The 27,554-nt window shown below is 42.4% G+C and overlaps 1 protein-coding gene across 1 annotated transcript in view; it reads left to right on the plus strand.

Annotated features, from left to right (window-relative positions):
* The window catches only part of SORCS3 (sortilin-related VPS10 domain containing receptor 3), a 618,532-nt gene that overhangs the window by 243,067 nt on the left and 347,911 nt on the right, over positions 1 to 27,554 (plus strand). Inside the window, exon 3 of the mRNA XM_011977522.1 lies at positions 16,072 to 16,171. The gene's annotated coding sequence lies outside the window, so the exon portion shown is untranslated. The remainder of the gene's footprint in view (positions 1 to 16,071; positions 16,172 to 27,554) is intronic.

Here is a 27,554-nt window from a genome sequence, read left to right on the forward strand (position 1 = left end):
TGTGCCAAGTGTTAGGTCAACATTTCTTTTACCCATCTATCAGCTGCCATTGAGTGCTGTGACCATCTCCAGGGGTTACCACTTTCCTACATTTAGAATTGCCAATGCCTAACTGATATGGGGTACAAAAGCCTAGCCCTCTTGCTTTACAGTGGGACATGTATGTGGTGAGGTGTCTGCCCCAGAGCCTCCCTGGGGATCAAGCTTCACAGGAAACCACATCCTTGTTTGTCTTCCGCTTCTTTCCAGTCTTGCTTCCCTGTCTCCTATTAGGTTTTGCCTCAAAGCACTCCTACCATAGTTCTTGAGCTTCCAAATCCCAGACTTGGGCTCTGATTTTAGGAAATCCAGCTTAGGATGTTTTTCTTTTTCCTCAAAGTCAGTTTATAATGTGCTACAGAGACGCTGTCTCTACTGGTTTCTGTCAATGATAACACAATTCTCTCAGGCCCTCAGGTTTGGTATCCTTAGGATACCTGTTTCTTCTCCTTCACCTCTGACCTTGTCCAGTAAACAGATTATGCTTCTTCTCCTTGTCTTTTACTTCTTGCAACCTACAGTCATCCAAGATAGTGAGATGGATTCCTGAGAAGTCTTTCTACCTCCGGAGCACGTGCTTCACCAAACCATCATATAAATCACTAACAGCTTAGTCCTTTCAAGCAGGCTTTATGTTCCCATCCTACTCAAGAACCTTTGAGGTACTCATTTCTTGTAAGACAAGTTCAAGCTTCTTAGCAGATATATAAGAACCTCCACATAGTCTTATTCTACTGATCTGAACTTACCCCCTCTTATGCCTGTATAAGAACACTTTATGGCCTGGGTGTGGACACTCACACCTGTAATCCCAGAACTTTGGGAGGCTGAGGTGGGTGGATCATGAGATCAGGAGTTCAAGACCAGCCTGGCCAACATGGTGAAACCCCGTCTCTACTAAAAATGCAAAAATTAATTACCCAGGTGTGGTGGTGCACACCTGTAATCCCAGCTAGTCGGGAGGCTGAGGCAGGAGAATTGCTTAAACCTGGGAGGTGGAGGTTGCAGTGAGCTGAGATGGTGCTACTGCACTCCACCCTGGGCGAGAGAGCAAGACTATATCTTGGGGTGGGGGGAGATTGGGAAAGAACATTTTATTATCTACCCAATCTCCTTAATGACCTTCTGAAAATACTTGCATTTTTTAGGTTCCAAGCCTTTGAGCATACTGTTTGTCTTCTGTTGACCTTCCAATACTCAACCGTCTTTCAAAGCCTTTTTCATGAAGTCTTCCTTCCTTTATTTTGAGCTCCTTTATCACTAATAACTGTCATTGTCTTCTTCATTGACATTGCCACCATCATCATATTAATAATGGCCACCATTTATTAAGAGCCTATAATATGCTTGACATTGTGATAAATGCCTCATGTGCATTACCTCCTTGAGTTATCAAACAAGCCTGGAAATACTTTTTAGATAGTTTTGCCCATTTTATAGGTGAGAAAACTGAAGTTCAAAGAGGTTAAGTGACCTGGTCAGGATCACACAGCTATCAAGTGATGGAACCAGGCCTTGAAACCATGTATTTGACTTCAAAGTTTGTGCACTTAACCACTTTGCTAATGTATTCCATTTGGCTTAATTGCTTCCTACTCATTTATCCCTTATTTGTGTATTCATTAAAGATAGTTATTGAGTTCCTGCAATGTATCAGGGAGTGTGCACTGGAGACTTAGTAGGGTCCTTGTCCTCAGAGTTTTATCTAATAGCACTCTTGAGATCTTTTGCTAACTACCATCTCCCTCCTCAAACCTCCCCCTCACCTACAATCTCTCTAGGAGAGGACTATCACTGAATTTCACCAATGTGCTATGTCATCTTGCCCACCATTTCCTGGTGGTCTTGTTGTTAGATTTAAATTGATGTTTTTCAACCCTTGGCCTTCAGGACTTGCTCATGTCTTGCTTTCTAGTTATCTGGTGAGAGATGGTCTTGTCTCCCTAAGACCATATTTTTCTTTCTGACAGTGTTCCCACTGGTGCCTAGATTAGGTGATGCAGAGGCTGGCAAACCTTTGAGCAGCTGAATGCTTCCTCCAGAGACACTGCCTCATTTAGGCAGTTTTTGCAGGACCTCAGTGGCCTCTCAGTGGTGACAGATCTGCATCTTTGGAGCATATATCTGCATTTTGGAAGCACCAGAAGTCATTTGGAGCTTGATCAGATGCACAGAATGTTGGGCATGGCAGGGACTTTTGAGATCATTGATTCCAACCATCTCATTTTACAGAGAAAGAGAGTAATCAAACAGTGAAGCATTGTTTTTGGTTGGAAACAAAGAGTGTCTGTAACAACAAGACTAGAAACCCAATCAACCGTAACTTATGGGGCTTGCTGAATGCTTAAGTATGAGCCACTGGAGATGGCTGATAGGGCCATGTTGCTGCCAGTCCTGATGTCTGTTAACTGGCTGAGATACACTTTGTTTCTGACTGGGACTCTGGCTCCTGTCAGCACCTTGACTGGCCCAGTTAAGCACTCCCTTTACTCAGGGGAGCACCCATCTCAGGAAAAGTGCTGAGTTCCAGTGACTCTGAGAGGTCATGGGCTTGAGGAATGTCTGTGTTTGTTGAGAGGAATGGACTGTGAGGTACTGGATCCTTGAGCCAAGGCCCTTGCAGGCTTTTGCATGGATTGACCATGAAAATGGCTGTCTTCTCTTTCCAGTTATACTTTTTGCCTGGGCTTCTGCAGCCTTCTTGTTCCAAAGACTCCAGAACCAGGTATCTGAGATAAAATATGTTTTTCTGTTCAATAGTCAGATTGCTCAGATGATAGAAAGTGATTCTCTTCATCTTGTGAAGTCGCTGTTATTTTCCAGAGGAGAAATAGGGAATGGTGGTAAGACTGTTGTAGGAAGGAATGAAAGCCTGTCAAGAAACTAAGTTGATTCTTGCCCTGTGCTTTATGTGGGTTTTCTCATTGAATCCTCCTAATAACACTGCTTGATGGCAATTATTATGCCCATGTTAGATGTGGGGAAACTGAGGCCTGGAAAGGTTAGGCAGTATTTCTGGTGTCGTGTTGCTGGTAGGTAGGAGAGCAGGAATTCTAACCTAATTTTGATGCCAAGCATTCTCCTTTTTAAACTTGCATGGCTTTCTAATAGGAAATGCCCATGGAGACCCCCTGAGCAGAGGAGTCAGTGAAACCCTTGCCATGTGATACTTTGTGAAGCAGACGCTCAATTTCTACTGTTTAAATAAATGGTCGGGCATTGAAGTAGAGCACATAGAATTTGGAATCATATGACCCGGGTTCAAGTTCCAGGATTGTCATTTGGTCAGTCACTTAACGTCTCCGAGTCTCTGTTTCCTCATTTTTATGACAGAGATAAAACACCTATGTCAGAGGGTCATGGTGAGGATTCAGTGAACTGTTTTAAGAGAAAGTGTTTTGTATAAAGCACTATGCAAATGTTAGTTACTTAATGCCACAGTGATTTAGGGTGACAGTCTTCCGAGAAATTAATTACAGAGTCTCAGTATCTGCCAGAGTCTTGATCCCTGACCTCAAGAAGCTTATAGTTGTGGTGAGGACAAGAGACTATGAAAATCAGAGGGGACAGGGCAAACGGTGCTGTAGATATATAAAAGCAATAGAAAACCAGAGAAAGGAAAGAGAACGGAAGAGCACGGTAGATGAGAGGGCTTTACACAGGAGCCCGAGCTGAACTGTAAAGGTTTGAAGTGAGAAGAAATTTGCGAGTGGGCATAGATTTAATAATAATGATAATACTAATAAGACATGTTGTAAGTTACAGTCCTCTTGGGACCCAGGAGTTGTTTGGTACAGAGCAGCTGTTCTCACAGGGACCCCTGGGGGCCTCCACCACTCTCTTCAGAGGATGGATAGAGTCAAAACTATTCCCTAATAATAATATAATGTTAGATGCCTTTTAAACTCTTATTTTCTTATGAATGTACAATGGAGTTTACTAGAGGCTACCTGACATATTTGATATTATCACAGATTGAATGTGGAAACAGATACGAGAATCCATGTATTTTCTATGAAACCAGATATTAAAGAACTTTGAAAGAAAAATTTGAAAAGTAAAGGAATGCTAGTTTTGTCATGAGATTGTTTTGTTTTGGAAACTATAGTTTTTTAAATTATATTATTGATGTTAACATGTAACAGGGTTATTGTTATTTTAAACTGAGTCAATTCTGTAAATTTTTCTCAGATGTAATTTCTGTTTTAATATGTATTGCTAGATATAACACACTTGAATTAAATATCTTGGGATCTTTAGTAACTTTTAAAAGTATAAAGGAGTCCTGAGTCCTAAAAGTTTGAGGACCAACCACTGTTAAAGACATGGTATTCTGTTATGGAGATACAGTAAAGGACTCAGAGATTTTTATCACGCTTTGGCATCAATGTGTATGTCCTTTGATATCTTAGAGCATCTGTCTATGTACAGGAATTTCAAAATGATAATGCCCAATGTTGCAAGCATGCAGTGAAACTGGAACTTTTATACATTGTTAACAGAAGTGCAGGTTGGCCAGAGTATGTCTGTAAGGCAGTTTATAGCAAGAGCTTTAATGATAATTTTTATCCTTTGAACTAGTAATTGCACTTATATGAATCTATTCTAGGGAAACAAATAATGATACATACAAAGATTTATGTCTGACAATACACATTCAAGTTATTTAATACAAGATTTTGGCTAGAAACTGACCAACTGGCCAGAGAAGATAGTTAAAGTAAATTATGTTGCATTCATACACTGGAATGTTGTAAGGCTTTAAAATAAAATGATATTTTTGAAAAATATGTAACAATATGTGGAAATGCTTAAAATATTATGTTAAATGGAAAATCAGGACCCAAACTCTATAAGTAATGACCCCAAATTTTGTAAACACACAAGGGTTAAAGAAAAACACACCAAAATGTTAACTGAAGTTTTTCTATATGATATGGCTATCTTGTGCATTATCCTTTTTCTAAAATTTAAGAGTATTTCTACCATAAATTTTCAGTATTTTTTTAAAAAGACCCTAGGATGTGACATTCCTTTTATCCAAGGCTATGGAAACCAATCTACCGAGCCAGCCCATGTCACGTGGGTTCAGACGAGCACTGCCTCAGATCTTGGAGGGTACACTTCTCTAAGAGTCACTGTGAAAGTTTAAGGCATATTCTATGACTTGACAATAAATCCAACTTCTAGCTAATTGCTTTTTCCTGCTTAGCCATTCAAAAGAAAGCTTAAAAAATACTGAGACTGCTTTTCATGCCCTACTCCTAGGGCCTGTTGTCAAGAACAGTCAGTGTAAAATGTAGGATCCATTAGGCAGTTGTTTTAAATGATGTGCATCTAACACAGCACAGAGAGTATAGCAATCACTCCATAATTCTTACAAAGGAAGAGATAAATGAAATTTACGTTTCTGGAACCAAAAGGAGGTGAAGTTACTGTAGTATTAGAGGCTCAAAAAGGAGAGCTGTAATTGACTCCTTGGTAACTGGGAATTTCCTCTTCCTGCCTGTGTTGGGAGACACCACGTGTCGGAAGACTTTAGCCCTCTTTCTATTCTGGATGGCCAGTAGGATAACGGGTAAAACTGGTCCAGCACAGAGGAGTATCTGCTTTGCTGTTAGTTTCTCACAGCAGAACAGTTTCAGTCAGAAGGGAATCTGTCTGAATGTGACTATTTCAGTCCCTGGGACATATTTTCTCAGTTGGAGGATTTACCCTTCATGGCATTATTCAGCATGATTTAGGGGTTAAAAGAGACGTCCAAGGCAGTCCCTTGACTTCAGAGACCTTATTCTATCTGGAGAAAGAAGCATCATGCACAATAAGTTAAATAACGACATAAAACAACAGCAGAAAACAGAAAAAGATGCGGTCCCAGAAAGCAGATACGATGCTCTCTGAGAGTGACGAAGATGCTGAGCACTGGGAAAGCAGAGGCAGGTGAGATCAGAGGCTCCATCGGGGAAGATGGCAGCAGAAGGAGATACTCTCTTCTCTCCTGGGCTGAAGACTCTGGGAGGGGAGAGATTTGCATTAATTGATAAAGTGATTAATGAAAGCATTGAGTGCCTTCCATGTGCAAGGCGTTGTGCTTATTACTGAGATGGAAAATATTTAAAGATGAGTGGGACACAGAATTTAGTTTCTTGAGGGTAGGAAGGTGGTCTGAAGGCTCTCCATCCATTCATGTTCCTTCATTAGCTGGCTGCACATTTTATCCTGGAGGCTTCTGGGTGTGCCCAAACAGATGTAATTATGCACATGTCACAGGGCCCCAACCGGCTCTATGCAATTTTAAAGAGAAATGATAAATATATTTATTTTTTAGACAGCAATGCCTTGCTAAAACTGTCCAGCACCTGCTATTGTAGGACTCATTATTTTTTCCCCAGGAAAACTTAGTGGAAAAGTTGGGTCTGTTTTCCCTAGACTTTAATTTGTAAGTGTTGGCCACCTGCTGGAGGCTATCTTTGATTATGTGTAGCAGACTCCCCATCTTCCCATGTGTCTTTTGGCAGCTTACTGCTGATGTGGTGGGAATGAGGTGGCATTAGCCTGCCCACTGGGGTTATGTAGCTGTAACACAGCTGTTGTTTGCCCAGAAATGTATGAGGCAGTTTCTCCTCCAGTGATAATATTATTGGTCTACCATGGTATCCCCCAACAACTGACAGCAAAGTGAACCCTCTGACAGTAGGGCTATATAAGCTCCACAAAAGTCCTACAACGGCAACATTTATATTCCCATTGAGCAGATATGAAACATGAGTTTACATCATTAGCCCGAGGCTCCACAGACTGGATTTGAATCCAAATCTGCTCGACTCTGAAATGAATCCTCTTATGATTCTGTTGGTCTGCCTTTTTGAATGCAGAAGCTTATCTGTAACTGGATTCTCCTACAGATGTGTTAATTTGTTGATTAACAATGTCACTGTTTGGTAACAATCACTTTATTGCTATAATTTTTAACTACATGAGTGACACTTGGCTACATTTTTGTTTGAAAACATCTCAACATTACAAGTAAATTCAAGTGCTTCTAGCTACCTAACCCCAGCCCACCCCAGTTCCCTACCCAGTGGTAACTTCTATTAGTAGTTTTATATATTTTCCACTAGATTTTGTATGTATTTGTTTACATACTTATAAACTTAATGGAAATGTATTGCTTTGTTGTGTCTGGATAGACTGTGTGTGTGTAATATATTTAGTATTATGTCTTAGAGACTTTTCAGGTCAATAACTGATATCTGTTTTACTCTTGAATGCTGCTGAATAGTACTGTGTGTGTGTGTGTGTGTGTGTGTGTGTGTGTGTGTGTAATATGCTTTATTTAGCCTCTCTCTGATGATTGTTATTCAGTTATGTTCATATCAACAGAGATGCAGTGAATTATGGGCTGTCATACCTTTTCATCGGCCTGTTTGTGTGCTCTTTCTTTTTCCTGGAGGGCTTCTTTCTTTCCCTTACGTGCATGATACAAATAGGTCTTTTGGCTGATAGGTTAGATTTTTTGGCCTTTTAAAACCTAAATATAACAACTCACCACCCTATTATCTGAACTGAAGGTCTTCAGTGAGAACTAATATGTTCACACCAAAGAAAGAAAGGAAAAGAAAGAAACTGAAGATCTGCATGTTGGCCCAACCCCACATACTTCAGCCTCTGTCCTAGCTGAGATGTGTGCTGGGAAGCTGGTGGGTCTACAACTTATCTGATCTAAACCACGAATTCTGCATGACTGGTCTCCAAAGACAGCGAACCTCCAATTTTCCACATTTAGAACCTGTGATGGCTCTCATTCAAATAGTGGGGGCGGGAGGAAATAGAGATGAATTAATTATCCTGTATCATTGCCTCTCTTTGTGAGACTAGACAATGCAGCCAGGAGTCAGGTAACAAGAGGTCAGGGAGAGCTGTGCAAGCTTCTGCATTGGCATCAGCCTTCCTGTGGAGTTTCTGAAGCAGAGGGTAGGGCAATACCCACTTGGAGAATGAAGCTATTTAAATGACTTGCTTTTGGCTTCAGGTCTGAAATTAGTTATCTGGATGGTTATTTGTGGTCAGGCTGGGCTTCTGCCATTGCAAAGATACAGATTAATGTGGCTTTGGGCACTGGCCCTAAAATGAGGAGTGGAATAGGCCAGAGGGGAACATCAATGCTTTTCCATCACAACTCTCTGAACAGCCTTTGGTCTGGAGCTGTGCTGTGGGAAGTCCTGACCCTGACCTTGGAATGGGCTGCGGTTCACCACACACCAGAGCACCTAATAGCCTATGGTCTTTGATTGTTGACAATCCTCAGTGTATCTCAGTGGAGTATACCTGAAGGAGCTGCTAGTGGGTGCTCCCCAAGGCCTGGCACTTGAAAGCGTAATTCTATCTTTTGATTCTCCAGGCAACTGGGTCTTGTCATCCGCTTACGGTGACAATTGGAACCATTGTCCACAAATCCTTTAATGATTTATTGGGTATCCATGTGCCTCACCCCTATTAAGTGTAAGGAGTATAAATCAAGAAAAAGAAAACAAGGTGATTTCCCTTGAGGACAATACAATCAGGGGTATTCACAAAAATGACAGCCATAAGCATATACAGAACAAGGGCTTTTAGCAGATGCTAAGCTAGGTATCTTATTACTCTTCATTGAATCTGAGTAACAACAACCCTATTGTCTGAGCTGAGGATCAGAGACATGAAAAGCTTGCATAGCTAGTTCTGGCTCTGAGTTCAGTTGTCTTTGTACTACTCCAGTCTTCTTGTTTTCTTTATGTAGAACTGTGCTCTGCACTTTCAGAAATTTAAAACAAAATTCATTTGTGATTGTTCTTTCAAGAAGCTTTTAGCAATTGCTGAAAAGATCAAAAGCATATCTGTATATTCAGAGAATAAATAGGGAGCTCTTAGGTGCAATTGGTATAAATGCAGAGGAGGGTGTGGGTGGGAATTGTAGGAAAGATTTTTGTAGTACAATGAGTACTAGAGCTGGGAGTCAACAAGGAGACAATCTGGACATTGGAGGCAATGGTAAAGCAAAGCAGGTAAACTACGAAGGCATTGAATGCCAGACAGAGGCAGATGTTTGACCTGGTGTGGCAGCCAGGCAGGGAAGGATGCTCTAGGGCATCAGAGATCCAGGCAGGAATCTTGAGAAGTTGTCTTAGAGACAAAAGCAGGGTGAGAACATAACTGGGGACAGGGAGGGGGGCGGTGGGATAGAGGTAGAGGCTGATATTCTCTACCTCTAGCTGATACCAGCTAGAACACCACCACCAAATCATACCCCTCCTGCTTTTGCAAACCCCTCCCTTTCATTTTGCTATTGTGCTTGGCTTGTTTGGAGCTGCAAAAGGGCGGAGTTGAGTAGTTGTGGCGGAGGTCCACATAACCCAAAATATTTACTATCTGGTTGTTTTGCAGGAAAAAAGTTTACCAGCCTGAGCCAGAGCTACTTTAAATGGCCAGAAAGGGAAAGCAAAGCACAGTGTGCCTAGCCCATGTCAGATGCCGTGGTTGATAAATGTATGCAAAGGAATGAGCCAAACATGGAAACACAGGAGTTGCTGAGAGGAAAGGAACAACCACAACTGTGGTTGTTTGCCAGTTTTAGATTGTATCCCTTAGAAGGCAGGCCACTGAGGAGATGAATTCTGACTGGTGAAAGATGCCAGAGTTAATGATCCCTAGTTTTGCAGAGCTCAGGGGCAAGAAGAGGAGAGGAAATAAAGAGAGGGCTGAGGACCAGGGTGGTAAACACCAGGAGAAGGTGCTGACTGGATAAGGTAATCCATGTGCTCACCCAGATCAAGAACATCAGATGGCCCTGTGAGAGCTGGCAGAGTGCCTATCTCTGGCCAGACTGGGGCATTAGGACAGGGAGGTTGAGCTGCAGTTCAGCTCTACTGAGAGGCTGACTTGGCTGCATCAACTGGATGTCTTTTCTGTTTTTTTTTTCTTTTAAAATAGCAGCCCATATGCTTATTGCCACCAGCCTCTCCTCCAGAAGTTCACTAGAGGAGTGGGAGCTTGCTGGGTAGATAAAAAGCATATGGTAACTCAAACCCCCACTCCTGGAATCGTCAGTGGGAGAGTGGCCCTGTGGGAAAGACCAAGTGTATGGCAGGTCAGGCTGGGGGTTCCTCCCACAATGTACTAGTCTGCACTAAGTCCTTCCGAATGCCTCTGGATGAGACAAGAACTCAGTGAACAGTTTCAGGACTCAGACTAGGAGTTGATGCCGTAGAATAGTCCCGAACACCACTGGAAAGTTGAAGAGGGAGGATGCCCAGTCTGCCAGTCAGCGTCAGGTACCTGGAGAGTAATGTGAGTGATAGGTAGCTGACAGGACCTGCCAGATGATGAGCAGGTGCCTGAGCAGGTGGTGAAGCCAAGGAGCAGTATCTCTTTGGAGGTACAGCCTCCTTGGAGAAGATGTTGTCAATAGCCAGTGAAGTAGAAGTTATGCCTAGAGGTGACCCACATGGAGGTGCCACCCCAGAAAAACTTTTCTTTACAAATACACAAGAAGCCATGCTTATGAATGTTCATTGTAACATTGTTTATAATAGCAAATTAAAAAAAAATACTTCTCAGTGGTTTGAAAGGATAAAGAATGGTTTATTCATAAGTTGAAACACTAGATAGCAGTTAAAGTGAATCAATGACCACTAGGTGTGTAACACGGATGCATCTCACAAGCTGAATATTGGGTGAAATAAGCAAGCTGCAGAACATATGTCCTATGCGATAACACTTATGTACATGTAAAAACACTCAAAAAGGTTATGTGTTGTTTATGCACACAAACACTTGTTAAATCTAACAGTGGCCAAATGATGGGCATTGCATTGTATTTTTCTGTGTGCTGGAAATAATTCATAAGGAAAAAAAAGAACAAGGGAGAGAGACACACACATGTGTGTGCACACACATGTGACAGTGGAATGGGGTTGGGGTAACTGGATCCAGGGCATGGGAGCCAGAGCCCCGTGGCTACACTCACCTCATGCACCACCTTCCAGGTTAGCTGTGTGCACTGAAAAATTCAGAATGGTAACTGGCAGAGTGCCAGGCCCATGGCTGGCTCAGCGCACTGGTGTCATGGTTCCAGTGTTCTGAACATTTCAGTCTTATGAACCTAGTGCCAAGATTTGGGAGGCTAGCTTTAAAATTGATGAGATGAGCCTGTTTTCTCTAAGTGACCCCACCGGCTGGTGTCTGGAATCACAAAGTAGAGAGGATGGTTTGCTTTCTTGTAAGAGCAAGTTCTGCCAGCATAACTGTCTCTGGTAATGGGGCTGAGACCTCTCTAACATTGGCCCCTCACCCCAGGCCAAATGGGCCCACAGAATGCTGTGGTCAGGGCAGTGTGCAGTGGCCATCCTGGAAAGGACAGAGTCAAGGGCACTGTTGGTTCCATAGGCTCCCAGGCTCCCTGAGGTATCTTCACCAAATAAGACTTGTTCCTCTCAGACTAAATGAGCAGAACCTGCTAGAGGCATGGAGGAGGCTGAGACGTAGAGGGTGTCCTTTGTTGGGAAGTCCCTCTTTTCAGCAGCTACTTTTGGAAAATAGCAAAGTCAGTGTTAATCTGTCATGCAGCTTGTGAAAGTGAGACCATGTGTGGTGACCAGCATACTATCTTTTGTGAGAGTTATTTGGATTCAGGAAGGAAGTTTGTTGTGACTTCCATCAGTCCTGCAGGGATCCCTGAGAATTTAGCTCTTCTAAGATTTTTGCTATAGATAGTATGAGGAAAAGATGCTAGTTGGAAAACAACTTAGCATTGTGTTGGTGGTTTAATAAAATTTAAGATCCATAAGGGACCTTAGGATTATGTAAGTAAACCTCTCATGTTAATGATGGAATGGAACTTGACAAAGATGCTTTCCTTAACCAAACTTGAGTTAGAATCCTCTGAGCTCTTTTTAAACTAGGCTCCCCAGCTTGGGCATGTTCTCAAGAGTCCAATTTTTAACAAGAATCCTTCTAAGTCAGGTTAGCCAGAATCTCCCAACCTCTGTTGCTAATCAAAGTCCTCATCCACCACTATAATCTAGGTAATATCTGATCACCCTGGCCTGCATTCAGCAAGAATCTTGTTAGATTAGTTTAGCAAAGAATTACCCTCTCCTTTTAGCAATTTTTCATCCACTGACCTCTCCTCTGACTCTTATCAAAAATTCCCACTTTTCCTTGTTCTATTTGGAGTTGAGCCCTATATCTTTCCCCAACTGCAAAATCCCATTGCAATAGTCCCTCTACATATTGCAGTAGTCCTGAATAAAGTTTACTTAATCATTTTAACCAGTGTCAGAATAATTTTTAACAGCCTTCAAAAAGTGGCTTGTCCAGGGTAACACGTTGAGTGCATTTGAAAATCAGTTCTGCAGTCTCGATTTCTAGGCTCCAGCTTCAGTGTTCTTTCTCCACACCATGCTGCCTTTATGCCTTCAAGAGTGTAGAATTAAGAAGTAATTAACTCTATAAAATATTTTACTTGGATTAATAAAAATGCAAATGACAGCCTCTAGAGATCATAGTCTGTCTCCACTCTTGCACTGCATAGGATAGTTGCTCAGGGTGATTTGTCATTTAACCTTAATTCTAGTACAAGTGAATTACAGACCCTTCCCTAGGACAGAACTTGCTAGACTGTACCGTCTGCACTGTTGTGCTAGCATCGAAAGCATCAAGTGTGTTTTCTAGGCATTGTTTGCTGTGTGTTGAATTACCACTAGACATCAGTAGTTGGTTAAAAACTTGTGAGTAGGTTTGGAAAAGCTCATTTATCCGTTCATTCTTACAAGTAAAGACAAATTAAAACAATACAAAAACTAATGCTTTCGGCACTTGCTTTGTACCTGGCATGGTGCAAGACACTGGAACTGTTATAAAAAATGGTTCTTGTCTTCAAGGAGTTACAGCCAAGGAAGAGATCCCAGAATAAGGACAGTATAGCCAAACCAACAGATAAATGCTTAAATAGAAATGCGTACAAGATAGTACGGGACCACAAAGGAGATTGTGATTAATTCCCCCCGCGAAAGCTGGAAAAGGATAATGTTGGAGTTAGATGTTGAAGGTTGGAGGAAAATTTGCCAAGTAGAGGAAACAGGGATGGATAGTTCAGACAAGGAGATGATGCATACAGAAGCAGAGGGCAGTGAGAATGTAGGACATGCTCAGGAAAGTTTAGCGAGGCTGGAGAGAAAGGGCCAGAGGAGCAAGTGGCTGGGAATGGGTCCAGAAAGGGAGGTTGAAGCCAGATTTTACAAGACTTAGCTTGGAAGATTCAGCTTGACTGTGTGCAATGGGCAGTTACTACCAAGGAGCGAGGTGGACAGATCTGGGGTAGAAAAATAGCCTGGTAACAGTGTGGAGGATGAGTGGGGGAGGGAGAAGACTCAAGAAGAGCATCAAATTGGGGGGTTGTTGCAAACATGATGATGTATGAGCCACAGCATTGGTGTGACGATGGAAAGGATACCAGGGATCTAAGTTATTTAGGAAATAGAATCATTAAGACTTGAAGAGTGATCTGGGTTGTAGAGAGAAAGACAAGGACAAAGATTGATAGTGATTCCCAGAGCTTCTGTGCCTGCAGTAGACAAAAGTCAGAGAATAAGAAGTCAGCTTTTGGGGGACTGATGATTAAAGTTAGCATAACTGATTATCATGTGGAGCCAGTAGCCTAGAGAGGGTTTGAAATATTGACGTTTGTTTATTCAGTAAACATGCTGAGTATGCATAATGTGTAAAACTTTGTCCTGTACATTTTGGAGAAAGGAGAAATGAATGAATGCCTCTTCACTTTGGTTTATTTTTTAACATTTTAGTGTACCTGCATTCTGTTTTAGTATACCTGCATTCTGTTAGGTTTCCCATGTCTTATATTTTTGTAACCTCACAAATGCCTTGTGAGACTAAATTATCCCATTCTTTTTTTTTTTTTTTTTTTTTTTGAGACAGAGTCTCGCTCTGTCACTTAGGCTGGAGTGCTGTGGCACAATCTTGGCTCACTACAACCTCTGCCTCCTGGGTTCAAGCGATTCTTCTGCCTTAGCTTCCCTGAGCTGGGACTACAGGTGCCTGCCACTATGCCTGGCTAATTTTTGTATTTTTAGTACAGATGGGATTTCACTATCTTGGCCAGGCTGGTCTCAAACTCCTGACCGCAGGTGATCCACCCACCTCGGCCTCCCAAAGTACTGGGATTACAGGTGTGAGCCACCACACCCGGAATCTTCATTCCTCAGATAGGGAACCTGAGGCTCCAGCGGGGTAAATAACTTGTACATGGTCATGTAACAAGAGAGCTCTGGATGTAGGAATGAAACAGCGATTTTGCTACACCCAAAGTTCATGTTCTTTCCTCTTATGAAGGAAGTTTTATGATGTTCCTTAATTCTTTGAGGAGCTTACATTGTGGTTGGGGAAACAGAAAAGAAATCAATCATGCCACTATTGAAAAGTTAGAAAAGAGACATGTACAGTGTGCCTTGGGTGCCTAAGGATGGAGAAATTTGTTCTGGTGCAGAAAAGAGACGAGCAGTGATTGGGAGGAGGGCTAGAGAAGCTTTTACAGAGGAGGTGCAGGTGGGTGTTTACACTGGGCCCAGGGACCAGGAATCTGCCAGCTTGGATGAGGGTGGGGATGACTCTTAATGGTCCTCACATTGGGAAGGAGGTTGAGGTGGGAGAATGGCTTAAGCCCGGGAATTTGAGGCACAAGCCATCAGGCTGATGTGATGCTATGATTGTGCCATTATACTCCATCCAGGCTGGGCAACAGAGTGAGAATCTGTCTCTTAAAAAAAAGACAAAGGTTATATAGTTTTAAGTACTAAGCTTCTGAAGCTAAGTTGTTGGCCAGGGAAGCACTGATTAGCATTAGAAGGTGGATAAAGGCTCAAAGCAAAGGCTGGAGCTGGTGGTTACTAGGGCATCAAATGCCAGTTCAAAGCAAGGCTCAGAGCCAGAGTTGGGAATTGAGATTGTGGCAGATTTCAGGCCCTTACAAGGTCAGTTGACTACAGAGAAAATGCATTGACCTCTGTGTCCTTCTAAAGCTTGAGTTGGAGAAGTTTTGTAAGTCTAGCCAAGGCTAGTGATGACGGGAAGAGGAGGTGAGAACTGATGATACAGATGGTGGAAAAAGGGAGGGAGGTCTCTGTGGGGTAGGTTTTGGGGGCAGGCGAACAGTATGGCAGGGAGGTCAACTAATTTAATCTCGCTGTTTGGCACCCTGTCTCCCTCCTCTACCACGGAAGGCAGGATGGAAACAAAGGAACCTCTACTTCTGATTTTGGCATCAGTTGGTGTGCTGGAGAGGAGGAGCAGGTAGCCAGCGGGATCACTGGAATGGTGAACCCCTCCCCTGTAAGCAGCCCAGTGCCACGGGCTTTTCACCCTGGACACACCCACATCATTGTCCCCATGTAAAGCATCCAACCCTCTGCCTGGTGTGGTCTCATTTAGCCATTGGACCCCATAAGTTCTCTGGGGTTATGAGGTTCTAGGGATCTCCAAGGGTCCCTTGCTTCAGGCTCAGTGGAGTGAGTATGAAGTTGGTTGTACCCTGGTGACCTCAGGAGATAGCCTGGCCACTCTCCGATGGCCTCTACACACAACTCCCATACAGAGGGTCTGCTGGCGGGAACTTGTGTGCTTCCACAGCTCCACACAGAGCCGGGGTGGGCGAGGGGCGGACGGTGAGGCTGAGCATCATGGGAGTCAGGTAGTCTCCAGCAGCTCCTTTCACCAAGCAATTTCACAAAGGGCAAAAAAGTAGGTCTCTGAGAAAGGCTGGGAGCAAAGGGGAGCATGCTTAGGTAGTAAGCAGATGCATTAGCCTAATTGCTCTTCTAAAACTAATGGGGCTTTTTATCTCTGAAGAACACTTTTAAGCACTCATGTGATTTTGGAAGAAAGGTGCTGGTCGGTCGGTGGAGAGCCTGGCTTCTCTTTAGACATAGCTGCCTATTGATAAAACGATCTTTCCCTTTCTGTTTTCTCTTTTACCTGCAGGTCGACAGATTATGGCACTACCTATGAAAAGCTGAATGACAAAGTGGGGTTGAAGACTGTCCTCAGTTACCTCTATGTCAATCCCACCAACAAAAGGAAGGTAAGAGGCTGGGTCAGTAGGTCCCGAGCACTCCTGCTGGGTCGCTGTGCTGATTAGGGCCAGAGGTTAAGGAAAAAACTCAGTAGTCATGGAATCGCTTACAGAGGCCTGATTTATATGCCGGAAACTTCATAAACGCTGTTTGTAATTCTAACAACAGCCTTGATAGTAATAATAATAATAGTGACAGCAGCAGTGATAGTAATGCCACCAGTAAAACTATTTACCTCATCTCACTTATCCTCACAATGAATCTATGGGATAAAAACTATTATGGTCCCCATTTTGCAAGAGAAGCTCAGAGAGATGAAGTAACTTTCTGCCCTGAATCAGGTGGTGGTAACACATCTAGAATGTAAGCGTGGGTTTGCTCGACTTCAGAGTTGAGTCTTTCCACAGCCTGCCTCTTGCTGGTACATTTTTTGAGAACCCCTTATTCCCAGGAGATTGTTTCTGCCACATGAACGAAAGACTGCTCCTGGCTTCTTCAACTTGAACCTGAGCTGCTTCTGAGGCAGAGGGCAGACCAGGCTCCTCTGGCACCTCTGCTTCTCTGTTTTCCTCTTGATTTAGCAGCCAGGATGAAATCATATGAGGTCAGACCTTGGCCATGGAAATCTACTGGGAGGAGGAGTCCTGGATTCTGTGGAACAATGAGCAGTTTTAGAAAACAAATACTGTACCGTATATTATCTTTGAGGAGATGTGCTCTTTCTCCAGCTAAGAAAGCACTGTTACTTAGAAACTTAGGCAGACATGATTCAAATACATGCACCGAAATGATCACATTAAAGGTCATTTTAATATTTCTAAAAAGCTAAAAAAAAAAAAAAATGGCACCACCAAACTCTTCTCTTGCAGTCTGATTTGCATTCCCCCGTCGTTTTGCCAGGGCTTTCTTCCTCAAGGTAAGCTCAGAAGCGAGCTTCAAACCATTGTGTGGATGTCTCTGATCTCTAATATGGTAGAGTCCAAACTGTGGCTGGGAATTGTGACTGTTTATGCTGCTCAGAGCGGAGCAGCTTTGACCTGAGCCCTTAGCAGCATAATGTGCATCCATAGACTTTCTCCTCACCTCCACCTCCAGTGCCCCTAAGTACACCCAGCAAAGGGAGGAAGCAGAATTGTTGGCTTCTGGTTCAGCATTGGTGATAGATAGCCAAAGGATCCAGTTAGCTGTAGGGGGCTCTCAGGCCCTAGACTGTGCCAACTAGGCAAGTGCCAAAGCTTTGATCATCAGGCTGGCTGTTTAGGCACCTGTTATTGATTTTATTCGAGTAGTTTATTTTTGCTTTGTCCCAAACCTTTGTCATTTTCACATTTTTCAGTATCGTTATTAAATTATTGGATTTTGAGAGCTAGAAGAAAGCACAGATTTCACCTAGATGTGTGGTTATTAATAGTTTCTTTTAATTTGTTTATTTTTAAATTAACATATTATATGTATTTATATTGTACAACATAATGTTTTGAAGTACATATGCGTCATGGAATGGTTAAATCTAGTTAATTAACAAATGCAATAACTCACAGTTACTTTGTGGTGAGAACACTTAATATCTACTCTCTTATCATTTTTCAAGAAAACAATATATTGCCATTAACTATAGTCATCATGCTCTACAATAGATATCTTGAACTTATTCCTCCTATATAACTGTAATTACGTATTTTTTTTACCAGTGTCTCCCAAACATGCCTCCCCTTTAACCATTCAACCCCTATTAACCACCATTCTAATATCTAATTCTGAGATTAACTCTTTTAGATTCCACATATGCGTGAGATCAAATGGTATTTGTCTGTCTGTGTCTGGCTTATTTAACTTAGCATAATGTCTTCAGGTTCATCCATGTTGTCACAAAAGATAAGATTTCCCTTTTTATGGCTGAATAGTATTTTATTTTGTCTATGTACCAAATTTTCTTCATTCATCTATTGATAGACACCTAGGTTGATCTTATATCACGGCTATTGTGAGTAGTGCTGCAATAAACATGAGAGTGCAGAAATCTCTTGGACTTACTGGTTTCGTTTTCTTTGGATGTATACCCAGTAGTCAAATTGCTTGTTCATATGGTAGCTCTATTTTTAAGTTTTGAGGAACTCCATACTGTTTTCTATAATAGCAGTACTAATTTACATTCCCACCAACAGTGTGCCTAACAGTTTTTGAACTGCAAGTCTTTTACACATGTGATTAAAGTTCTAGGTGGCCTCTTTAGAAATATGTCTATGCCACAAAAATTTTCATACATTTTGAGGACTTTGTGAATACCTCAGATCCCACTCATGAACCCAAGATGTCCATGGAGTCTCGGTTAGAAATCGTTTATCCATGCCAACAATCTCATTTTACAGATGAGAAAATTGAAGCCAAAAAAGCTCACATAGCCAGATAGAAAAAGGAGTCAGGTTTAGAACCCAGGACTCTTGATTGTCAGGCCAGATTTATTTGCATCAGCTCATCTTTTGCACCTTTTCTTCATATACAGTGATAGCGTAGGGGTTCAAAATTGCTTTATGATCTTGAATTAAAGCTTAATGCCATGTCCTTGATGGGCGCATGATGAGTTGACTGAATTAAGCCAGCAGTGGTGGTTTTCAGTTCTTCTCCTGCCCTTCTCCCTTCTTGAGAAGGAAGCAGAGGCCCACAGAGGACAGCTGCCCCACCCAGGCAACTCAGCAGATTAGGGGCAGCCTTGTCAGTTGGTCTGATGACTCCTAGTTTAGTGCTCCTGCCATCCCACACAGGTGGCTTGAGCATATTGGCTCTCAGTGGGCGTATGCACTTTGGGTGAAGCAAGAACTGGATATTTGGCACATGACAAGTGCCCTGCAGCACTGATCACTGTCTTGTATCTGGGCCACAACAGAATTAATCATATTTTCATGTAGATGATAGATAGGCCGTTTTTGTGAGGATTTTCCTAAATGGCTCATAAAGGTTTGTACCTGTTTGTATCTGTTTTGGAATTCATCTGTCATGTATGTTTCCTCCTAGAAAATATCATAATGATGTTTCTTTTTGTCTTTTGCTGTTTTTTTTTTTTTTTTTCTACTCCTGACAGTCTGAACTCTCCTTAGTGCAACTAAGAAGTTCTTAGAAGTGATGGAGACAAGGGATGGATTAAGGCAGATTCTGTGGGTAGGAAGGAACATAGAGTTGGGATTTGGCTGTCACTGGCACGGGAATACCACCTGCATTTATCCTTCCCTGTGGTGACATTCAGGCAGTGGGCTCAGGAGCCATTTTTCACAGCAACTATTGCTCAATAAACAGAAGTCAGGCCTATTTTGTTGTCTGGCCTGAGAAACATCACCAAGTATAGTTAACTCCCATCTAGTAGGCACCGCCACCCAGGAAGTTAAACACACCGACATTTTCTTCACTCAGATTGGGGAAAAGTAAGCAGCAGGCCAATGGCATGGGTTTATTTTTTTAGAGAATAACAATACAAATTAACGTTCATAGCCAGGCATGGTGGCTCATGCCTGTAATCCCAGCACTTTGGGAGACTGAGGTGGGCGGATCACCTGAGGTCGGGAGATCGAGACCAGCCTGGCCAACATGGAGAAACCCCGTCTCTACTAAAAATACAAAATTAGCCAGGCGTGGTGGTACATGCCGTAATCCCAGCTACTCAGGAGGCTGAGGCAGGAGAATCGCTTGAACCCGGGAGGCAGAGATTGCGGTGAGCAGAGGTTGTGCACTCCAGCCTGGGCAACAAGGGTGAAACTCCGTCTCAAGAAAAACAAACAAAAAAAGAAATTAATGAATGTTCATAAGGGTCCTACATGATCTGAAGTGCTTTCTGAATCATCCAAGAAAAAGTGAAATTGGATTCATTTTCATTTTACTAAGTGGTATGTATTGTATTCTGAGCCTCTTGATGTTGACAGTGCACACGTAGTCTACATTCTGACTTTCTCATAACCAGTATATTCAGCTTAGTAGAAATCCCCCTTCTCCAGCCACTTAGGCAAAATGACAATTTGATATAAATAAAAATACTCTTATTTGTTTCTTTATTAGTCTAGAGCTCTGGAACCTTGTAATACAACTTTGTTTTTAAGTTTCCTTCTTTATGTCTTCAAGTTTAAACTTATGGTCATATGGATACTCATCTCAGCTTGTGTTAGGCAAAATGGTTTGGATTTGGTTAGTACCCAAATTATCTGTAGCAACCCATTTCATCAGTCAGCCAATGGCAGTAGTCTGTGGCAGATTTTTGAGTTCATCTTGTAGAAGCACTTGCTTTTCACCTAATGAGTTATTTATTTAACAGATGGCTGCTGCTTTCTTTGGAGGCTGTGAATACATCAAATGAGATCTGTTGCCCCTGGCAAAACAGTAAATTGAGCTTGTATTTATATAGTTGCTCCCAAAGCTAATTGTTGATTTTTTAAACAGTTTTGAACAACATAAAATTATCCAAATACAGATAGTTAATAAAGCGTTAAGTTGGAAGGAAGCAGAGGTGTTAACCTGTGTATAGTTTCATTCTACCAGTAATCATCCCAGTTAGCACTAACTGAGCAGCTACTATCCTAAACTCCCTTTTAAGAGTTTTAGCCACATGATCTCTAAAATCCTCCCAGCCATTTTGAAAGTAGGCAGGGTAAGAAAATAGACTCTGATAAATTATCCCAAGACTATATTGCTATAAATGGTAGATCTACAGCAGCTTTCCCAATGGGTTTATTTTGGGGACAAATTAGTCATTCAGCAATTCTGGGCTTCCTGGAGGTAGCTGGGATTTAGACTGGGAGTTCTGTCTTTCTCACAGGCTGTGAGCAGGGTATAATCATTTCATCTAGTGGGTTTTATAATTCCCTGTCTAAATGAGAGTATTGATATGAAATGCACGAAGCTGCTTCAGTCGAAGTTGTCCTAGACTGCTGTTCTGTGGCATGGTGGCATCAGCATTATTTTTATGACCTTGACCCACTCTGACTATTTGATGTGAATTTTGTATACCCAGTTGTTTGCCTTTCTCCGGCCATTGGCCAATTAGCTCATTGCCTGGGTTTGAGCCCAACTTCCTTATGGGAGCTCAGCATTGCTGAATGTATCAGAGCCTGGTACCTGAAGATGAGGAATGGTATATTAGCTCTGGAAGCAGGAGAGTGCACGGTTTGCCTCCCGGAGGAGTGGCTCCATTATGGTGTGGCTAGTGAGCTCTAGCTCCCAGCTTCTCCTTCCCCTTGCAGGAGATAAACATCCCTGGGTTCCCAGAACTCATTACTGTCAGTTGATTCTTGTCCTCAGGCCCATGCAGAATGGCAAGTGTCAAAGTCAAGTTTGCTGTGCTTTGTAAAAACAGGTTGAAGGCTTTGTGCCTTAACCAGAGAGGAACCTGACTCCCATGGGCGAGCTTATTTGAGAATGAATGTTTGAGTGGACAGGGAAATGCAGGCGTGTTATTGTCTAATTGGCTCCAAAGTGACTGCTACCTGCAACTTTGGAGACAGTGTATTGGAAATGACAGAGAGTGCACACTGGTCTAACAGCCAGAGAATGTGACCAAATTACTACAATTAGAGCTACATCTCTCTCTCTCTCTCTCTCTCTCTCTCTCTCTGTGTGTGTGTGTGTCTGTGTGTGTGTATGTGATTGTGTGTGATGAAAACTATAAGGTCTGACATCAGTATAGGCTAATGAGTTCTTTCTATTGAGCTTCTAATAAGTTCTAGGCACTGGGCTAAGCTCCTTACTACATGTTATTCTAAGTTTTACTATTAATCTCCTGAGCTTGGTAGTTTTATCCCCATTTGACAGACGAAGAAACCGAGGCTCAAGCAGATAGACACTTAATTTTGGAAAATAGCTAATAAGAGGGGGTCCAGGATTCCTGTTCACCTCTATCTGCCCACAGGGTTGGTGCCACTGCCACAGGTATAAAGACCAGGTGAGTTGTAGTCATCACTCTATTAGTGGTAACGCTGTTGCCTGGGGTTTTCTGTTCATTAGTGTTAGAGGATTAGCAGTTTCTTGGAGGAGGAGGGGAGCATTACATCCTGCATTCCTAATTGATTTACCAGTGAGAAGGATAATTACTTCCAGGCTACCCTGCAGAAATACAGTGGGAATTACCAGTGAGAGTCTTACAGTGAGCAAGCTGCTTTTGTCAAACTGTTCAAGAGGCACCGCGTGCATGGTTCGGAGGCTGGTTATGCCATTGTCGCTCTCTGGATACAGCATATAACCCTGAGCTATCTTTAAAACCCTGGAAAACCTTTAACCAAAACACAGCACAGGATTTTAAAATACCAAACTCCCAAGATAGTTGGAGGGTCAGGGAAAGTAAGTGGCGGGGTAACACACTTTCAGTCCACAAATATTAAAGTCTCTTACACTAAAGTAAGGCCAAAAAGGTGGAAAGGTAATTTTAGGCTGTTGAACAATCTTTTTAAAATGTCTACCTCTGAGCAAAGTATGTTGTGAGGAAGGGAGTTTCCTGCTTTCAGAAATGTGCAATTTACTTGGGCAGACACGATGCATCCAAGAAAATGACTGCCTACATAGACCTGGGTCTCAAATTCTGATGCATGCAGGGGCCAGAAGATAATGACAAGGAAGATGTGGGCCTGGTAGAGACTTGGAAGCCCTTCTGTAAAGGGCCTTTCACCATTAGGTTCCAAATGACTGTTGTCATGTGAAAATGAGAGCCCAGCATAGCCAGTTGTTGTTAACATCCTTGCTATTATGTTCTCAGTTTTAAAGAGATTTTTCTTTTCTTTCCTTTTCTTTTTTTTTTTTTTTTTTTGAGACAGAGTCTTACTCTGTCGCCCAGGTTGGAGTGCAGTGGTGCAATCTCAGCTTACTGCAAGCTCTGTCTCCCACGTTCATGCCATTCTCCTGCTTCAGCCTCCCGAGTAGCTGGGACTACAGGTGCCCACCACCACGCCCGGCTAGTTTTTTGTATTTTTTAGTAGAGATGGGGTTTCACCGTGTTAGCCAGGATGGTCTTGATCTCCTGACCTCGTGATTTGCCCGCTTCGGCCTCCCAAAGTGCTGGGATTACAGGTGTGAGCCACCGCGCCAGGCCTTAGAGAGATTTTTCTATATACATTTTAATATGAAATGTCTGTGTTTTGAACTATTTAGGAGGTGGAGTTCAGGGCTTGGGGGCGCTGTACCAAATCTACTATTATCCCTGTTTCCAGTTGGCAGCATGTGGCATATTCGGAGTGGTAGCTAAGTGTACAGGTGAAAAGTTGGTGTTTGCAAAGTGGTCTTTAGAATCACAGGAGAACACTTTGTGGACTCTTGCTGGGCACCTGCACTGATACCCTTATTTGTGTGAGAGACAGTTGAGTGTGGCTTACAGAGATTTCCCTTTGACTCAAAGGAAGCACATGGTTGATCCTTCAGTGCAAAGGGACTTTTTGTGTCGTTGTAGGGTAAGACCACTAGAGTAGGGGTAGGAGGCAGATGACTGCTTTCTGCTCCTGGTTTTGCCCTTGAGTAACTCAGTGTCTTTATATAGGCCACTCCCCTCCCGGGGCCTTCATTTCTCTATTTGTATAATGGCAAGTTTATGTTCTATGCTTTTTGAAGCCCCTTCCAGCTCAGGTCATCTGGATGGCCACCATTTAGACAGTGTTTCTCAGAGGGCTTTGCGGTACCATGTGATGATTCATGGATTCTGTGGCTTATTGGATAACCTATTGGGAAGTCCTTAGAAAGTGTAATCTTCATAGCTCTTAGTTCTATGACTACATGTTGGCTGGTCAAGCCCTGTTACCCAGGCTATCTTTTCTGAAGTTACAGTTCCTTGGTCAAAAGGTGGGTCCCTGAAACACACTGGCTCTGCTGGTAGAGATCAGAGCAGCAGCACTACTTGCCAGCACAATTGAGGGGTTCTATCAGCATGAACCAATGCAACTTCATAGGAGCATCATAGTCGTTACCCAGGGACGCTCAACCCTCCTCCTGCAGGCAGGAGAGTTAGAGATGCTGCCTGGACCTGTTCTAGTAACCTAGAATAGAGGACACCAAATGTTGCAATAGGGAATGGGAAGTTAGCTCTGCTGTACCACACTCCCTCATGTCCATTGACTTAATGATGCATCAACCAGACGTCTCTCCTCTGTGAGCCGTTCTTTTTCTCTTCATAAAATGCACATAATAACGCATCTGTTAAGGAGCAAAGAAGTCTCTGTTAGTGCTAGAATCTGCTTCTGTTCATAAAGGCAATAAGTGTCTGTGATAATAATGACAATGACAAAAAACAATAAGAAGGAGCTAGAGTTTTTTGAGAGTTTGCTGTGTGCTGAAAATTATCCTAAATGCTTTGCATGAATTAACTCATTTAATATTTCAACAGCAACTGTATGATGTTGGCACTATCATGATGCAATTTACAGATGATGGACGTTTGGCACTGAGATGTTAGGAGTTTGCTCAGATTTGTTGCTGATGGTCATGTGTCTTGGTCTAACGTGCTCATTTAACTCATTTCCGCTCATATTTAAGTCTTAGACTCACTGCATATTGGAGTTTAAAGGGCTCTCAGAGACTGTATAGACCCTCACTGAACAGAAGAGGCCACTCAGGGACTTGTCTGAGGTCATAGAGTCACTTGCCTCAGAGCTGGGGCTGGAGCAGTTTACTGACTCCTAGTCTAGTAGTCTCTGCCAAGCCCATAAGGCTGGTGACAGCTGGAGAACTCTGATCTGATAGAGAACCTCGACTGGGAATAAGGTGAGCACAAATATGAAGTGGTAGGAAGATAGCATTCCACATCAGTCCTGATGAATGTCAGTGTTGGATCTACGGTTTACAGAGATATCCACAGCCTCTCAGTACTCCACTGTGAAAGCCCAAAGGGCATTGCAGCTGGAATCTCATTTCAAATGAACCTGGGTGGGAAACCAAGCCTTGCATTAAAAACTGGCCAGAATGGTTGAGCAGCATGACAAAGGCCAAATAGCTTGATAAGGAAACAAGAGGCTGGGTCCTTGGGAGATGAGCTATCTGGGAAAAGAATCAGGATTTCTGTTTTAAGCCTTTCTGTTAACTAGCTGTATGGCACTGGGAAGTCATTTAAATTCTCTGATCCTCACCTTCTCAATTTGTAAAATGGGGATAAAAGATCACTTACCTGTCCCCTCTTTTTAGAAGTATAACTAGCATGTTACATATACTTGGGTGGGAGGGTCGTTAGCATTTTTTTTTGTGAATTGTTCTTGATGCCGTCCACTAGCTCCCATGCCTGGTCAGCAAAATGCTTTAATTTTTTTTTAAAAAATTTAAGTTCTGGGATACATGTGCAGAGCGTGCAGGTTTGTTACATAGGTGTATGTGTGCCATGGTGATTTGCTGTACCTATCAACTCGTCATCTAGGTTTTAAGCCCTGGATGTATTAGATATTTGTCCTAATCCTCTCCCTCCCCTTGCCCTCACCCCTGACAGACCCTGGTGTGTGATGTTCCCCTCCCTGTGTCCATGTGTTCTCACTGTTCAACTCCCACTATGAGTGAGAACATGTGATGTTTGGTTTTCTGTTCCTGTGTTAGTTTGCTGAGAATGATGGTTTCCAGGTTCATCCATGTCCCTGCAAAGAGCATGAACTCAGAATGCTTTAATTTTTAACTGTGGAACACATGACTTGGTTGAGTCTTTTTTTCTTTTTTAAGAAAAGTAAATGCTGAATTGGGGAAGTTAACATAGGCATGTTGCCTTATATTAGAATGACCTGGTTAGATCACTTAATTTTTATTTGTCCAAGGCAAACATATAAGGAATATGCACTACCAGAATAACTCCCCCTGGCGGCAGAAACCATGCTCCAAGCCCATTTGAGGTGCTAATTGCTTTTTGCCACTTTTCAGTGGGCATTGCCCTGGTAGTGTGAATCCCATCAATTCAGCGGATGAGTGGGGAAATGAATATTTTCCCCCAAATCTTTAGGCAAAAGTAGGTTTTTGTATGGGGCTTTTGGGTTTCTTTTTCCTCTTTTGGTTTTCACTTTTAAATCTTAAGTGTTATTATTGAAGGCTGCAGGTATGGCAGGCAATTAGCAGGTGAAGAACCAATGGAAAAATGTCCCAAAACTGACATGTTAGCTGATAGGCTTCTGAATGAATTGCTGTGGTCCACAGAGAAGGCTGGAGAAGGTAGCAAGGAGATGCTATATCAGTTACTACAGCCTTAAAACAAAGTTGGTGTCTCTTTGGACTTTCAAATTGCTCCTATGCAGTTTATTTTATTTTTGTTTAATCAAATAAGAGAGCTTTTCCATGGCAAAAAATAAAGAACATATCTAGGAGAAAATGAGAGTTGTAATTTTGTTTGAAAGAAATAAGCTACAGAAACGGGAAGATTATTACTATTGGGATGGAGCTGGCATCAAGATTGCAGACTGGAATCCAAGGTCCTGCTGCCTGGCTGTGCCTTTGGTGCTGACCGCAGTAGCTGCTGGGCCTCCCCTCCTGAGCTCTGAGCTGCCGGCTTTCAGGCTTCCTTGGAGAGGATGCAGCTCCTAGAGGCTTGGATTTTTAAAGAGCCTCATGTCCTGCCTTATCCAGGAGGCATGCTGCCACTTTCTCTTTCCCCATCTTCTTCCTTGTCTCTTAAAACCAGACTTGCTGACTGCCTGAGAAAGACTGAGTATTCTGCTGATGGAGAGAAATGGTCCTACTCTTGTTAATTCACAGCCACCTCATTTTTTCCTGCCTCATACATTAACATAGTTACCAAGTGGTTAGAGCAGTGTTTTGGAGATGGGTTTAGGGGAAAATGTATGAAAGGAAGAAGTGAAAAAAGGAAAAGAACAAAATGTGAACCAAACCTCCCTCATTTACTGATTCCAAGACCAAACGTTTTTCTTCTTGGTGTATCCAGAAATAGAACCAGGAAAGACCCCTTGCACCTCAAAAGGGAAAGTATCAGACCCCATTAGGGCCAAGAAAGCAGAAAGGAGAATCAATGAGGGGACAGACACTGGTCTAGGAGTTTCCATCTGCCTTTGCAAGTGTGCCCAGCGACGGAATGGCTCTGAGTGTGCTTCCATTCAAACTCATCACTTAAAGGAAAAAGAATCTAGAGTAATTCTTGGAAATTCAGTCTTAAGTCACAGAGTCCCTTTCTCAGCAAATATATATATATGGTTCTTTGTATAAATTACTGCAGTGTGCTCTGGCCAAGAATTTATTTAAAGGCTCATTAAAATGATTACTAGTTTTTTCTTTTGCATTTTATTTGAAATTGGGAAGAATATAAACCTGTAGCCTGGCTTTTCTCCAAAGTGCCCTTTAGGGTTTGCATCGAGTATATCACAATTTTTTAAAAAAAAAATAAAGATAATAATGATTTACAGTAAGATTATCCAGACATTTTAGAGGGATAATAAAAATTAGTCACTTACTGTACTT

This window comes from Mandrillus leucophaeus, unplaced genomic scaffold (assembly GCF_000951045.1).
Source record: "Mandrillus leucophaeus isolate KB7577 unplaced genomic scaffold, Mleu.le_1.0 Scaffold18, whole genome shotgun sequence".
Taxonomy (NCBI): domain Eukaryota; kingdom Metazoa; phylum Chordata; class Mammalia; order Primates; family Cercopithecidae; genus Mandrillus; species Mandrillus leucophaeus.